General features: G+C 38.4%; 1 protein-coding gene and 1 long non-coding RNA gene across 4 annotated transcripts in view; one reads left to right on the top strand and one right to left on the bottom strand.

Annotated features, from left to right (window-relative positions):
- Positions 1–12,868, bottom strand: part of USH2A (usherin) — a 391,511-nt gene that overhangs the window by 377,014 nt on the left and 1,629 nt on the right. Inside the window, exons 3-5 of the mRNA XM_064414216.1 lie at positions 8,679–8,754; positions 6,578–6,643; positions 1,512–4,755 (exon numbers count right to left, since the gene is read on the bottom strand). The gene's annotated coding sequence lies outside the window, so the exon portion shown is untranslated. The remainder of the gene's footprint in view (positions 1–1,511; positions 4,756–6,577; positions 6,644–8,678; positions 8,755–12,868) is intronic.
- On the top strand, positions 1,991–12,538 carry LOC135297069 (uncharacterized). 3 transcript variants are annotated; one of them, XR_010359093.1, is made up of 4 exons: positions 1,991–2,041; positions 3,854–3,921; positions 8,666–8,843; positions 12,080–12,538. It is a non-coding gene; the product is annotated as an uncharacterized LOC135297069 (long non-coding RNA). The 3 variants fall into 3 exon arrangements; XR_010359092.1 differs by lacking the exon at positions 12,080–12,538 and adding an exon at positions 10,877–11,087; XR_010359091.1 differs by lacking the exon at positions 12,080–12,538 and adding an exon at positions 9,148–9,546.

Genomic DNA, 12,868 nt, shown 5'->3' with positions numbered 1-12,868 from the left:
AGGAGGAGGCAACAAGTATTTTATAGAGCTGTTAAGAGCCTTTTAACAGCTTTAGAAGTACACTACATCACACCACTTATTTTAGCACCAAAAACTTTCTTTGTTTCTAGGAAGGGAGAAACAAAAGACTCTTTTAGGCAACAAGCTTTACAGATTTCCTTCACATGAAAATACAGCGCCACAGTGTACATCTTCCCATGGTAAATCCAGAGCAAGGAAACCTCTGCAAGGACTTCTTTACACAGAGTTTATTTTCAATGACCATCATAGGCTGTAATAATGACCTGTCCAAGCAGGAAAGGCCATCCCATACAGCTGGAGCACTTCAGTTCTGATAATTGGCATTTTCTCTCCTCACAGCATCTTTTATTTCCTCCACACCTCCTCACACCCCAAGCCATCATATGCTTTCCTGGCAGTTACCAGCACAGGACATGTCCAAGAAACAATTTCTTTTTGATTAGCCCATTCTAAAAAATAACCAAAAAACCACAACACATAACAAACAAATAAAAACCCCCTCATTCTTCAGTTTATCCTCTGGCCAGCAACCCTTTAGATACATTACTATTAATGCCCATTAATCAGTTCTCTGTTTTCATCATCAACAATTTCTCCAGAGTCTTAATCAAATCCCTGCCTCTAGTCTTCATTTTCCTTTAGATCTTCTGTTATACTCCCTTATTTCATGGATGATAGGAGGAGAAGTCAGCAACCAAAATTTCTGTGAAGAGACTTACACCTGAGATATTGCAGACAGATTCACCAAAGGTAACATTTCTCCTAAAGATCCTTCCCTTATTTTCAAAGATGTCTTGTGCTTTTTAAAAAACTCAACAAACAAACAAAACAAAATTATAAATAAAATCAAACAAAAAATTCCCAAACAAAAAAAAAGACCCCAAACCTCCTCCATATGTTAGAAAGTTAAATTAGTATTTGTCCGAATATCAATTAGGCAATTTTCTGAAGACAGATGAGTCTGGCTTTCAGTTGAAGGCTGCATCATACAACATGAGCATAATCATTTTCTCCTATAAACATTCAGCTTCTGGGTTTGTTTTTTTTTTTCTTGAAAATTACTATTGCACAATTCTACCTATCTTTATAATATCTTTTTGTCAAAACCCCTGCCATTATATCCTTTTCCTTCAGCTTCTAAATTCACATCTATTTCAGAGCCCCTTTTGTTGCTTCTTGCAAATCACTACAGCAAAGTAAATCATATTAATAATTTCCAAGGACATGCTCCTTCCCCAAACATCTCCTGCTATTTGAACCTGTAAGGATCTGATCACTTTCTGTTCAGACTAACTCCTCAACAAGCATCAGGTTCCTCATACTTTTATCATCCTCTGCCCTCAGAATACTTATTTCTCAACCATTTCTTCTGCTTTTCAATGTATCTCTCTCCTTCAGAGCAGACATCTCGTAAATACTCTGACCTTTAGTTTTCCCTCTCTCTTCTTAATCACTTTCCCTTTCCTCTGAAAGCCTCCACCTGAACATACCTCAGTCCAAAGTTTTCCAAAGCTTGTGGTAAATCCTTTTTCTTCTCACAGGCTCTCTTTCTTCTATGTGCTATGAGGGAGGGACCTGAAGGAAGCACTCCAGAGCCATAAACTGGTTATTGCTCTACTTTGCTTAGCTGCTGGGTTAGCAGACCCAGAAGTGATGAACCAAGAGCTTCATCATCTCCAGAGCAGAATCACAGTCCCCTCCTTTTCTCTACGCCAAAGACACACTGATGGTCTCCCCACAACTGAAGGAGCAATTAAACCCTTCCTGCTTCACCAATGAGATCCTTGATGAGCAGCAACACAAGGGAGGGACTGCTGCTGTCTCCCCGTCTGCTTGAGCCAGTTGGGTGTAGGCCTGTTTTCCTCCCTTCCTTCCACCCCTTTACAGCTCCCCTGTGCCATCACAGTGCAGATTGCCCTCTCAAGGAACACCTCTCCAAACAATTTCCAGCCACAAGGATCCATTTACTCCCTCATCCCTGGAAGGACATGGCTCCCTGGGGAACATCATGCAGCTGAAGGCAGGTCCTCTCATCACTTCAGACTGATACAGAGCAAGAACTGTTCCATCCTCACTGTTTCCCTCCAAAATTTCCCCTGCTGTATTATGTGCCATCTTTCAAAGGCATGCAGTGCCTGTAGAAGCCTCATTCTTTTCTTTAAAGTGATGATTCCTCTGTTCCCCTTCTTCTTCCAAGAATAATTTTAAAACTGTGTTACATTCAAAGAGACAGAGGTTTCCCAGAACCACTGTGTTGAGCTTGTTAAACTTCTGCCTGTGAAACACATTAACAGTATTCACCACCCTAACTTTGAGGTGTTCGTTATTTCCAGTTATCTTTAACAAGTCTGTCTCCTGTAACTGCATGCACATTTTTGCTTTAATATATTTTGTGCAACCTCAGTCAGTACCATAAATTCTGAGGAGCATTGGCATGCACTGTTGCGGAATTTCATAGGTTTTTAGAATTGTAGGACAAGTATAGGATAGTTTTAAACAAAGAAAAGACTAAACAATAAAATTCAGATGCTAGGTTAAGGAAAGTTATTCAAAGAAGAAACAAAGCAGTCAGAAAATCCAAGTTCTAATCAGAGCTAAGAAATGAGTAACTGTATGTCTACAGATTGAGAAGGTTGATGCTGAATTTAGTGAAGTACCATGATGTGTGCAAAGGGAACAAATTGTCAAAGAATTATCAAGTGCAGTAAAATTTCTGAGTGTAACTGTCAAATGTCAAAATCAACCCTTTTTTCTGAAGTTCAAGAAACTGCTTAACTTAGCAGTAAATCTAGTTTCAGCTATGAACAAAAAGGTCTACTATTAAAAGCCAAAAATTGGAAGTATAATATGATGACCAAATGCTCCAATGGACCAGTACTGTTAAATGTTAGAGGGCAGTCAGTAATTAATATCCCATGGCAAAATAAAATTTATAGTAGGATCCTGCAATTTATAATTCTTCTATATGATCACCTAAAATACAAGTTGGATTAACAGCATGAAAATACACACTAATAGTTGCAGCAAGGAATTATGAATTTACATCTTTGCTGGTGAAGATGCCCTAAAAGGTAAGATTAGAAATTCCTTCCAAGTGCTGGGTAACAGCACAGGGAAGCAGAGAAGCCTCCCAGAGTAAGAAAAGTGACCTCAGAAGAAACAGGCCTTTTGTTTTGGTCCACAAATCTGCCAGTGGAGCAGGCAGTTGAGGAAAGGTTGATTTGACTGCATTCTAGTTGAATAAAGGTAGATCCAGGAGGTTTGATAAGCAATGCCAGTGGGAGACAAGGACACAGCACAGGAGGCATGTCAGGATAATCAGAGGGAAAGGGTGCTGGTAGAGGATGAAGCAGAATGAATTTAAGAGCTGACTGCTGCCCAAATGGGCAGTCCCACTCCGCCCAGAGGATTTAGCAGATTGAATCCACTCACCAAGGAGTCAAGTGAGTGCCAAAATTGGGTACAAAGATATTGGCAAGAACAAGATCATCCATTCTAAATGCTTTTAGATGGTCTCAGTTTGCTTTGAGGAAACATATCCCAAGTGTATTTATTTGATCTTTAAAGTGTCCTTCTGAGGCCCAGAGCTCATGGCAGTTTTTGAACTACTTGTGTAGAGTGAGGCATGACTTCCTAGGATATCATGCTTCCTGATGTCTTTCTCCTTCCCAGAAACTTTAGAGGGGAAAAAATTCAAAAACTACTAAGAAAGGCAAAGGCAGATACCTAAATTAGTTATACCATTGATGGAAAAGGAGGCAAAACTCAGCCATGATACATTCTCCTTGGCTGTACTCAGTCCACCTGTAATTATGCTTCTTTCCTTGACTAGGCACAGGACATGATGGCCTGGATCTTAACAGATACATCAAAACAGAGGAAGAGGGACAGAATGTGTGTGTAAGATAAATAGGATGTTGTTAAATAGAAAAACCATAGGAAAATGTGTTCCATTTGTTTTGTGAGAGGCAGAACTACTTTGCACCATTACCATTGTATTTTCATGACCCTCCTAATGTATATACTCAAATGTCAGTGCAATTTTCATCAGGAGTACACAAAAAATGCAAACAATTTGGTACAGCCATATTCCAATTGTAAAATCTCTGAGGAAACGTAAATCCTAATATCCCAGTTCTCCTAAGGGAAGGGAAGCAAACTGTATGTGCACCAATATGCTTCTACTGATACAGCTGAAGACTGGAAAATGCAGCTTTACCAATACTGCCGCAACAATGAAGCCTGTGCATATAGAGCAGGTTCAAATGTAGCAAGCAATGATCCCCTTGCACATAAATATGATATATGCATATATTTTTGATAAGATAATTTCCTTAATATATAGTTTTATAAATTTCATAATTAAGAGGGTTGGATGGGGGTTTTTTGTTGTTTTTTGCTGGTTTTTTGTTTTTGGGGGTTTTTTGCCAGGATTGGTCTTGGAGCAATGAAAAACTATCAGGCTCAAGTGAGGGGTGCTAAATAGCTGGGGGTTCCAATAGCCTCAGCCACATCCATAGGCTTAGACAGGGACTGAACAGAGAAGTCTCATTCCATTAGGATAGTCTGCAGAGGAGAGTGACAGCTGCATTCACAGGAAAAGCCTCAAGACCAATGAGGACACATGACTTGGCTTGGGCCCAAGCAACACTGTCGAGGTTTAAATCCTCTCATTCAAGGACACCTTGACAAAAATCATGCAAACATCTGTATTTGTGCCTTCCGAGCGTTTGGCTGTTTGGGATAGAGACAAGTAATTACTGATTCATCCACACACTTGATGTTAATTTTTAATACAAATTTTACCAGGTAACACTAAAGATACCAGCATATCAGCATAACATGAGGATAGCAGTGTAAATGAGAAAGTGGGCTCATATTACAGTCCAGTTTTCAGGGCCAAGATTACTATTAATGAAACACGTTATTTGCATATTTTAAAGGTGCAATTTACTTCCCAGTCTTTAAAATAGATTCCAGAAGTTCTTTGAATACACACTGCTTTTTTTGAAATTAATTTCCAAATGAATGCAATTATTTTTTCATTAATCTCTACTAATAATTCAAGAAGTAGTTGCTTACAAAAAACTAACCAAACCCTGAAACATTTCCCTTAAGCTTTTTTGAAACTCAAAACACACTCAGTAATATAAATCACTGATATGTAATTCATGGTTTGTTTTCCAAGCATTTTACTGTACATCCAGCCTTTTGACACTTGTTATCTACTTTAAAATCTTTCAACAGTTGAAATTACATTCAGTTTTAGAATTGTTTTATTTTTAACTTATTTTCCAGTTATCTCCATAGTAATCCAGTGCTCATCATCAAAATTCATTGCCAGCTTTTAATTCCTTCATGCTACTGGGGGTCTATGCACAATTTCCTAATTTGATTTTACCTAAAATCAGGGTGTAAAGTGAAGTTATTTCATTATTTCTCTCTTTTTTTTTTTTTTTCTTAAGGACAAACATATTTTGGAACTACAGAAGTATCAATATTTAGTCATATTAGTAAAAGTATTGGAAACTGCTGTATTATTTCTGAGGCCCAGCAAACCTGGGACTTGACTATCAACATGAGCAGAACACTAGCTTGCACTTCTAATGGCATTTGGCCTCCTGAAAGGTGCTGCAGAGGCTGAAGGAGATATCCTGTAAATATGTGATAGTTTAACATATTGAAGGAACGTTCACGGTTCAAATCCATCCTTCTCAATTTATATACAGTATAAAGCATTTTTTGCCTAAGTATCAAGAACAACAAAATTTGAGACAAACAATTCTGTCCCTTTTTTTGTTTCCTTTCCACAATTCAATATTACAGTACTATCTCCCATCTTTCAGCCTCATGTGAATAGCCTGACTGAAATCTGCAAGAACATTTACTCAGAAGGGCTAGGGAGCATAAATTTGTTGTTAACTATCTGTAGAGGAATAGCTCTGAAGAAATTTCCATTTGGAAATCATAATCCAGGAAGACATGGTTAAATGCTGAGCAGTCTTACAATGGAAGTGGGGTCTGAAAAGCCCTGAAGCCAATTCAAGCCTCTGAGGGGTTTGAAGGTAGCCCAGGGTATTGACTCAGGGCCTCCAGCATGACTCAAAACAAGATAGCTCAGGTTACCCAGCTTAAGATGTGTTTCTCTGTATTGTTTTACTATTTCAACTGTTGAACTGAGATGTTCAGTGTCAAAGTAAAATCCCGTGTCTAACTGGGAGATGAATTCTTTCTCTTTTGACAGTTTATCAAATTGGTGTGACTCAGCTCCTGGTCAAATGACACATGACAAAAACCAGAGTCAAGATGTAGAATTCTTTCCACCTACTGTGTGCTGACTTATAGGAAACAGTGTCTCTCTTAGGATATTTTAGATGGTTCTTCTCTTCCTTGCTTCTAAGTTGGTTTTGTGGTGCTTAACCCTATGCAAGAATCATACTCTATTTGTGGAACAATAAAAGCTTTCCAAGGCTTTACTTCCAGGAAGATATTAATCACAAATGATTCCAGAAATTAACAAGAGGAAGAAAATAGACATCTGCAATTTGAAACTTACTTCTGTTCTGTAATGTGAAAGTGGAGCTTGCTTCCATAAAGTTGATTCGTTGTCTTTCCTGAGCATCTGTTTAAAGAAAGGATAACTACAACTGAGCTGGGATGAAATGTTTGCTCCACATAACCCATGCATTGTCACACACATCTTCCAGTAGCAGGTTTGGCCTCCTCCACTTGCCAGTGCTCTTTCCTATTCCTTTTCCATGAAAACTGCTTGTAGGCAAATAGAATAAAAAAGGAGCTGACAAGATACAGTGTCTTGCCTTCCCCCTGCTCCATACCCCAACTCCAAGTCTTTTTATTTTGAGCATTTTCTGTAAAGGCTGAGTTTAGAAAGTGCCTGCTAGTCTTCAGCATTCGTGACCAATCTGTCAGTCTCTTGTAATCAAGAGCTGGGATCCTTCTCCCTGCCATGTAAAGCTCCTGAGGGTGGATCCACTGATACATCAGGGAAGCCTGAACTAAAGCACCAACAGCAGCACACAAAAAGAGAGCTGAAATAGCACAAGGAGCAGGGACTCAAGTGTGTTTGTTTTGCATGATGCCATGAAGCCAAATATTCCTGGCTATAAAAACATATGCAGAACACTCCTGGTCTGATAAATAGGACATGTTTTCACAAATTTAAATGAAATGCTGTGTATCACTGAGACCATCTGAAACCTGTTTGGTATGTTGGTCCACAGTAGCAGCTGGATAGCAAGTGACAGGGAACTTGAAAGACACTGAAAGCCTTCCTTTGGAAGCTGTCAGACTTAACACCAGCTTTTTATTATAGAGACTCACCCCCACCCCACAGAAATCCTTATTTGACTGTATTGCAGATGAAAAGAAATAAAATATCTGTGGACAGTATACTTTAGCCTGAATGTGGAGTACTGATCTCTATAAAAGTAACTCAGTCCATCTTTTCTCAGCATTTTACTTCTCTCTAAAAGGCCAACAAGTTCTGTGACAAAGACATCTGTTCAGTGGAACTGTTTTATTTGGACACTTACACTGTCTCCTGACATATCCTCAGTCGAATTTGCCTTCATAGAAGCACCACACAATGATAATTTCCTCATCACCAAATCAAACTGGATCAGTTGACAAGGAATTAAATACTTCCATCATCTAATACTACATTCCCAAAATATACACATAGGACTGAAGCAATACTTCATACATTTATTTTCCATTTTGCTTCAAAGATTAAGCAAAAGATTGACAGTATTTACCAGTACCCTAATTGTTCAGGGGAGAATGTTAAGAACTGTGAAATAAGCTTCAGCTAAGCGATTGCAGGTAGAATAAGGTTATAAGAGTTTTAAATACATGATGAATAGGCTTTTATGCCTTTTGTATTAAGTGCAGATAGTGAGGCTTTTCTGAGAATAATTTGGTCCTAAATTAGGTTCCTTTGGTGAATAGTTCAGAGGAGGAGCCAAGACACCCCTGCTGACTGACTCCCTAAGATTCATATCTTGACTTCCTCAGATGAAAGGTCTATGTCAGAGATACATCTCACTTCTATCTCAGAAGTGTTCTAAAACTTTATGGATCCATGAGATTCCCAGGTCCTCCAAATCAACTACAAAATTCTTCAGTGCATCTCACATTTAATATTCATTGCAGCAGTAAACATTTAAATAATTTTCAAACAATTATTGCAGAACAAAATAGCAAACATCTCATTTATGCCAATCTCAGGCTACACTGAAGTGATACTTAGCTACATTTAATATTCTTAGTTCCATAGCTGAATAATTTAAGTAATTTTTGTAACAAGTTGTTCCTGTTAATAATTTGAAGCAGCTTATTTTGACTAGTTACAGGCCAGCTCTTCAACTGGCATGAGGACACAATGCTACAGTTGTCACCACGTCATATAAACCCTAGCACTTGGCTTTGAAGACTCCTACTGACTCAGATTACTGCTGAAGATGTAGCCCACAATTTAAAATTCACTGAAAAATATTTAAGCCCTCAAACTTAATATTTGCTTGTGTTCATGCCATAAAGCTCAATGACTATAATAGTAATAGAAAATTAACACTGGAGGACCACAGACTAATTCAGAATGAATTTGTTTTAAACATGGATGAAGACAATTCACTTGCCTGATTGCCCAGAGAAATGAAGTTTTGGATGATGAAATTGAGACCAGCTGTTGAGAGAACAGGAAACTAAAAGAACCTGAATGAAGGGGAAGGCAGATGTCAGCATTGAGGAGAAAACTGTCCAATTTCTACAGGAAGAGAGTCAAGACAGCAGACAATCTGGAGGTAAAGTAAGACAGCAATTCTTACAAATAAATGGAAATTTAGTTATTAGGAAGTTTCAGGATAAAAAAGGTGAATAATTTATTTTTTGAAATTTAAGCTGTGCTCCTGCTTTGTAGCTACTGAGGAATCTTTCATACAGACTACCACAAAATATTTTATGGATAAAATTTATCTTTTTCTGCCACTTTTTAAATTTTCTGCTACCATGTGGTCACTAGTCTGTCATAATGAGGCCCAGCCTCGGCATCCAGCCTAGGATGGTGTCATTTGCATTGGGCTGGTCACATCATCATTTCTTTTCTAGGACTCTACCACACATGGATGGGCTCAGATTTCTGTCAGCACCTTAGAAACTGGAGTTAACTGGCCAGCTACCTGTGACCATAGGGACTGGCTGAGGAACTCAGCTTTCCTTTTGCAGTCTGTATTTACACAAACCCCAGCAGCTGTGGCTGTTACAAGCTTCTATTTAGGACTCTTTCAAGACAAGATCCTCGAAAAAAGGTTGGCAAAAAAAAGTAGCAGCCTGAATTACAGGAGCTCTCCTCTCAAAAATACTCAAATACCACAGAGCTCTTAGAAGGGAGGGAGATGTGAGGTGCACTCTGCCTTAGGGTGCCCTTAAGATCTGTTTTTCCCAAACCAGGAAGCTTGCAAGGATCCATAGTTTTGAGATAGGTGCTGAAGTCAATTACATTTTAGTGAACAGAGTTTTGAAAGAATACTCTTCTCTCAGTGTATTCCGGAATCATGGAGCAATTGCTTTACACTCTGACAGTCTCATATCACAAACAATTTGGCTGCAATTAAAAGACAAAACACTTGATACTCTGTTTTGCAAGTGAATATGAAAAAGCCTGACAAACAGTCCCTTAAATCCTTAACAATGACTTAAGGAATAAAATAACAAAATAAAACTATGTAGATACCAGATGGGAGACTTAGAGGAATGTCTGCAGATAGCAGCACGAGGAAATCTGAAGGCAGATATGTGCCGACATTATGGCAGATAAGGTAGTGGAAAGTAATCCTCACAATGAGATAATATAGCTTTTTCACATAATTATAATATTTGAAAAATGTAGCAACTTCATTTGAAATATCGAAATATCTAGTCAGCATAAGCTACATCATTAATAGGCTGAGTAAAGAGAATAAATAGTTTTATCCTATTTAATCATAAATTTGGCTTAATGACCTTTATCTGATTATATGAGCAGCCCAAGCAACAATATTAAATAAATAAATAGAATATTAAAAGATTGTTAGCAGATAAGCTGCTTGGAAATTTCGAGATTAAATGTATTTGGGGGAGGGAGCTCTGTCATTTACCAGTATATACATTTTCAAAATTAAGATGACTGCACAGGTGCTCCAGCTGAGCCTCAAGTCTGTTGCTGTCCCTGCCCATTGCTGTGAAAAACCTCTCCTTGGCACCCTAGTGGGAACCAAACAATTTTTCAGGAGAGATGCTGGTTTGGCAAAAACAAAAAAAAAGGGAAAGAAAGAAAGAACAGACAACCTCACAACTAAAAAGCATTCTCTCGCCTTTGTTATACACAAATAATAATTATTATGGTTTTCTAATGTGATTGACCTAAAGAATTAATTTAACTGTAAAATATAGGTTGCACTCTTAAGTTTGTATTAAGCACAGAAAATAAACTTCTGTTCCCAGGTGGGCACTGCACTGCTTCACACAATTTGTTCCACCTTGCCTGAACAGAACCATATACATTTTCTCAGCACCAGTAGCAGCATGAAATAATATAAAAAACTAATTATAAAATCACAGTTTCTCCCTTCCACTACAATTTTCTCCCCGCTTTAATTTTCTACCCAACCCGTGTTTTCTTATCTTTTTGTGTTGCCAAACCTTCAATTTAATTGGAGAATTGATTCACTTAGAGCAAAATTGTTTTGGTACGTTTGGTGTTTGTTCGTTTGGTGGGGTTGGTTTTTTTTTTTTTGTTTTGTTGTGTGTTTCACTTGTTTTGTTGTTTTGGTTTCTTTGCTTTCTTTTTTTAAACAAGGTCTGATTTCCAACATCATCACAAAAAGCCCTGCTGATAGACTGGAGCAGGCGAAATATGTACATCAGTACTTCTGCCAAAGACAGACCTTCACCATAAGTCAAGGTGCCTGATAACTTTCTAAACAGGTTTGATTAGTAAAGCAAAAAAAAATATTATAAAGAAAATCTCAAATGCAGGTGTTATCACAGAATGACACTGTCTGTGTGATCAGGACAGATAATGTTTTATCCTGGCTTATGGATATATTTGCATCATAGAGATCAAAATGAGAATTTTATCCCATTGGCAAGTATAGAATCCATTTTTTAATGGGAAAAGAAGGTTACAACATGGGGTCTATCTTTGTAAAAGACTTATATACATATATATCTCAGATACAGCTGAAAAATAAAATATTGTAGGCAAATAAATGAGCCTTAATATGGGTTTAAACAATACTTCTCTCACTGACATTTTATCCTTGCAAGTTTCTGAAGTCTAAAATATTCTACAGGTGAGTTCTCTACCCTGAGATTTCCTCCAGTCCCATGAACTTAACTTTCCACCCTTGCCAAGTGGCCTGTTCAGGTCAAACAGGGAAAGCAACTGCCTGACAATTCTCCAGAAGAGCCCCAGCAAGCACTGTTCAGAGGTGCCTGAGGCAGGGATAGGTGTGCTCAGAAGCAGCTATTCTGTTATAAATGACCACACCTCTACATCATCAGCCCCACAGCAATGCTTATCTTACCCTGCACCCTAAAAGGAGCTCAGATGAGGGGTCATACTTTTCTAGATATATTTGCTCTCAGTCTTAAATTACATATTTAAATTTGTAGGAGAGAGAAAATGACAGATATGTTATGTATCGGTAAAGAATGCTTGCTTTAATGGTAGCAAGAGGTTTCTGGTAGTGAAGCAAGATCCATATTGAAGGTTCTCAAAAATGTCTCTCAAAACAAATTGCATATGCATTAAGATCCAGAAAATATTATGTATTTCATGATACATTTAATCTTGAAATATATCGCTTGAAAATTTTATGTATTTATGTTTGCATAGAGTAATGAAAAAATTGCGTTTGATATTCACAGACCAATGAAATTCACATTCTATAGCATTATAATCACTTTCCCTCCCATATCATCAATGTCTCTGATTCCCCTTCCTTATCTGTTAACTCATCCTGACTGATCCCTCAGCCTCCTTCCTTGACTTTCACAGCATCAGAGAATATCTTGAATTGGAAGGGACCCACAAAGACCATCAAGTTCAACTCCTGGCCCTGCACACAACACCCCAAGAGACACACCTGTGCCTGAGAGCATTGACCAAAGGCTCCATGAGCTCTGTCAGCCTTGGTGCTGTGACCGCTGCCCTGGGGAGCGCGTTCCAGTGCCCAGCAACTGAAGAACCTTTTCCTGATATCCAACCTAAACCTCCCCTGACACAGCTTCAGGCCATTCCCTCGAGTCCTGTCACTGGGCACCAGAGAGAAGAGATCAGTGCCTGCCCCTTCTTTTATGACAAGCTTCTCTGAAACTTGTCCTGTGCCAACTACCAGTCAAAAAGACAAAGAGCTTCAGGGTTTCTGTCAGAGTCTTTCCATCTTGCTTACCTTTGGTCAACCTTGCCAGAACTGAATATTCCCAAGATTTTTAGCCTCTCCTCCCCCTGCCAATTCAGGACGGAACAAGACAATGAGATGTAGACGAGATTAGGTGGAAATTGCTGCAGCCCAAGTCTTAGAGTGTAAGAAAGCAGAGTTTGTTCCTTACACAAATTGCAGGAGCAGATGCTGAGCACTTTCTAGCCACCTTCAAAACTGGCTGAATGTATTTGTTTGGGAAAATATAAATGACAAATTGACTTTTAGATTAATGGCTACCATATTGGTAATGTACAAATCACTTTTAACAGCCACTATTAACTTGGTAAAGAGAAGCTTGCTAACTGCTCTTTAATTAAGTACACTTAATGACCTTAAGGGGATTAGTAGTCTTGTCTGATAAT

This window comes from Passer domesticus, chromosome 3 (genome assembly GCF_036417665.1).
Source record: "Passer domesticus isolate bPasDom1 chromosome 3, bPasDom1.hap1, whole genome shotgun sequence".
NCBI lineage: Eukaryota > Metazoa > Chordata > Aves > Passeriformes > Passeridae > Passer > Passer domesticus.
The sequence above is the reverse complement of the archived record's forward strand: the minus strand, read 5'-3'. Positions and strand labels throughout refer to the sequence as shown.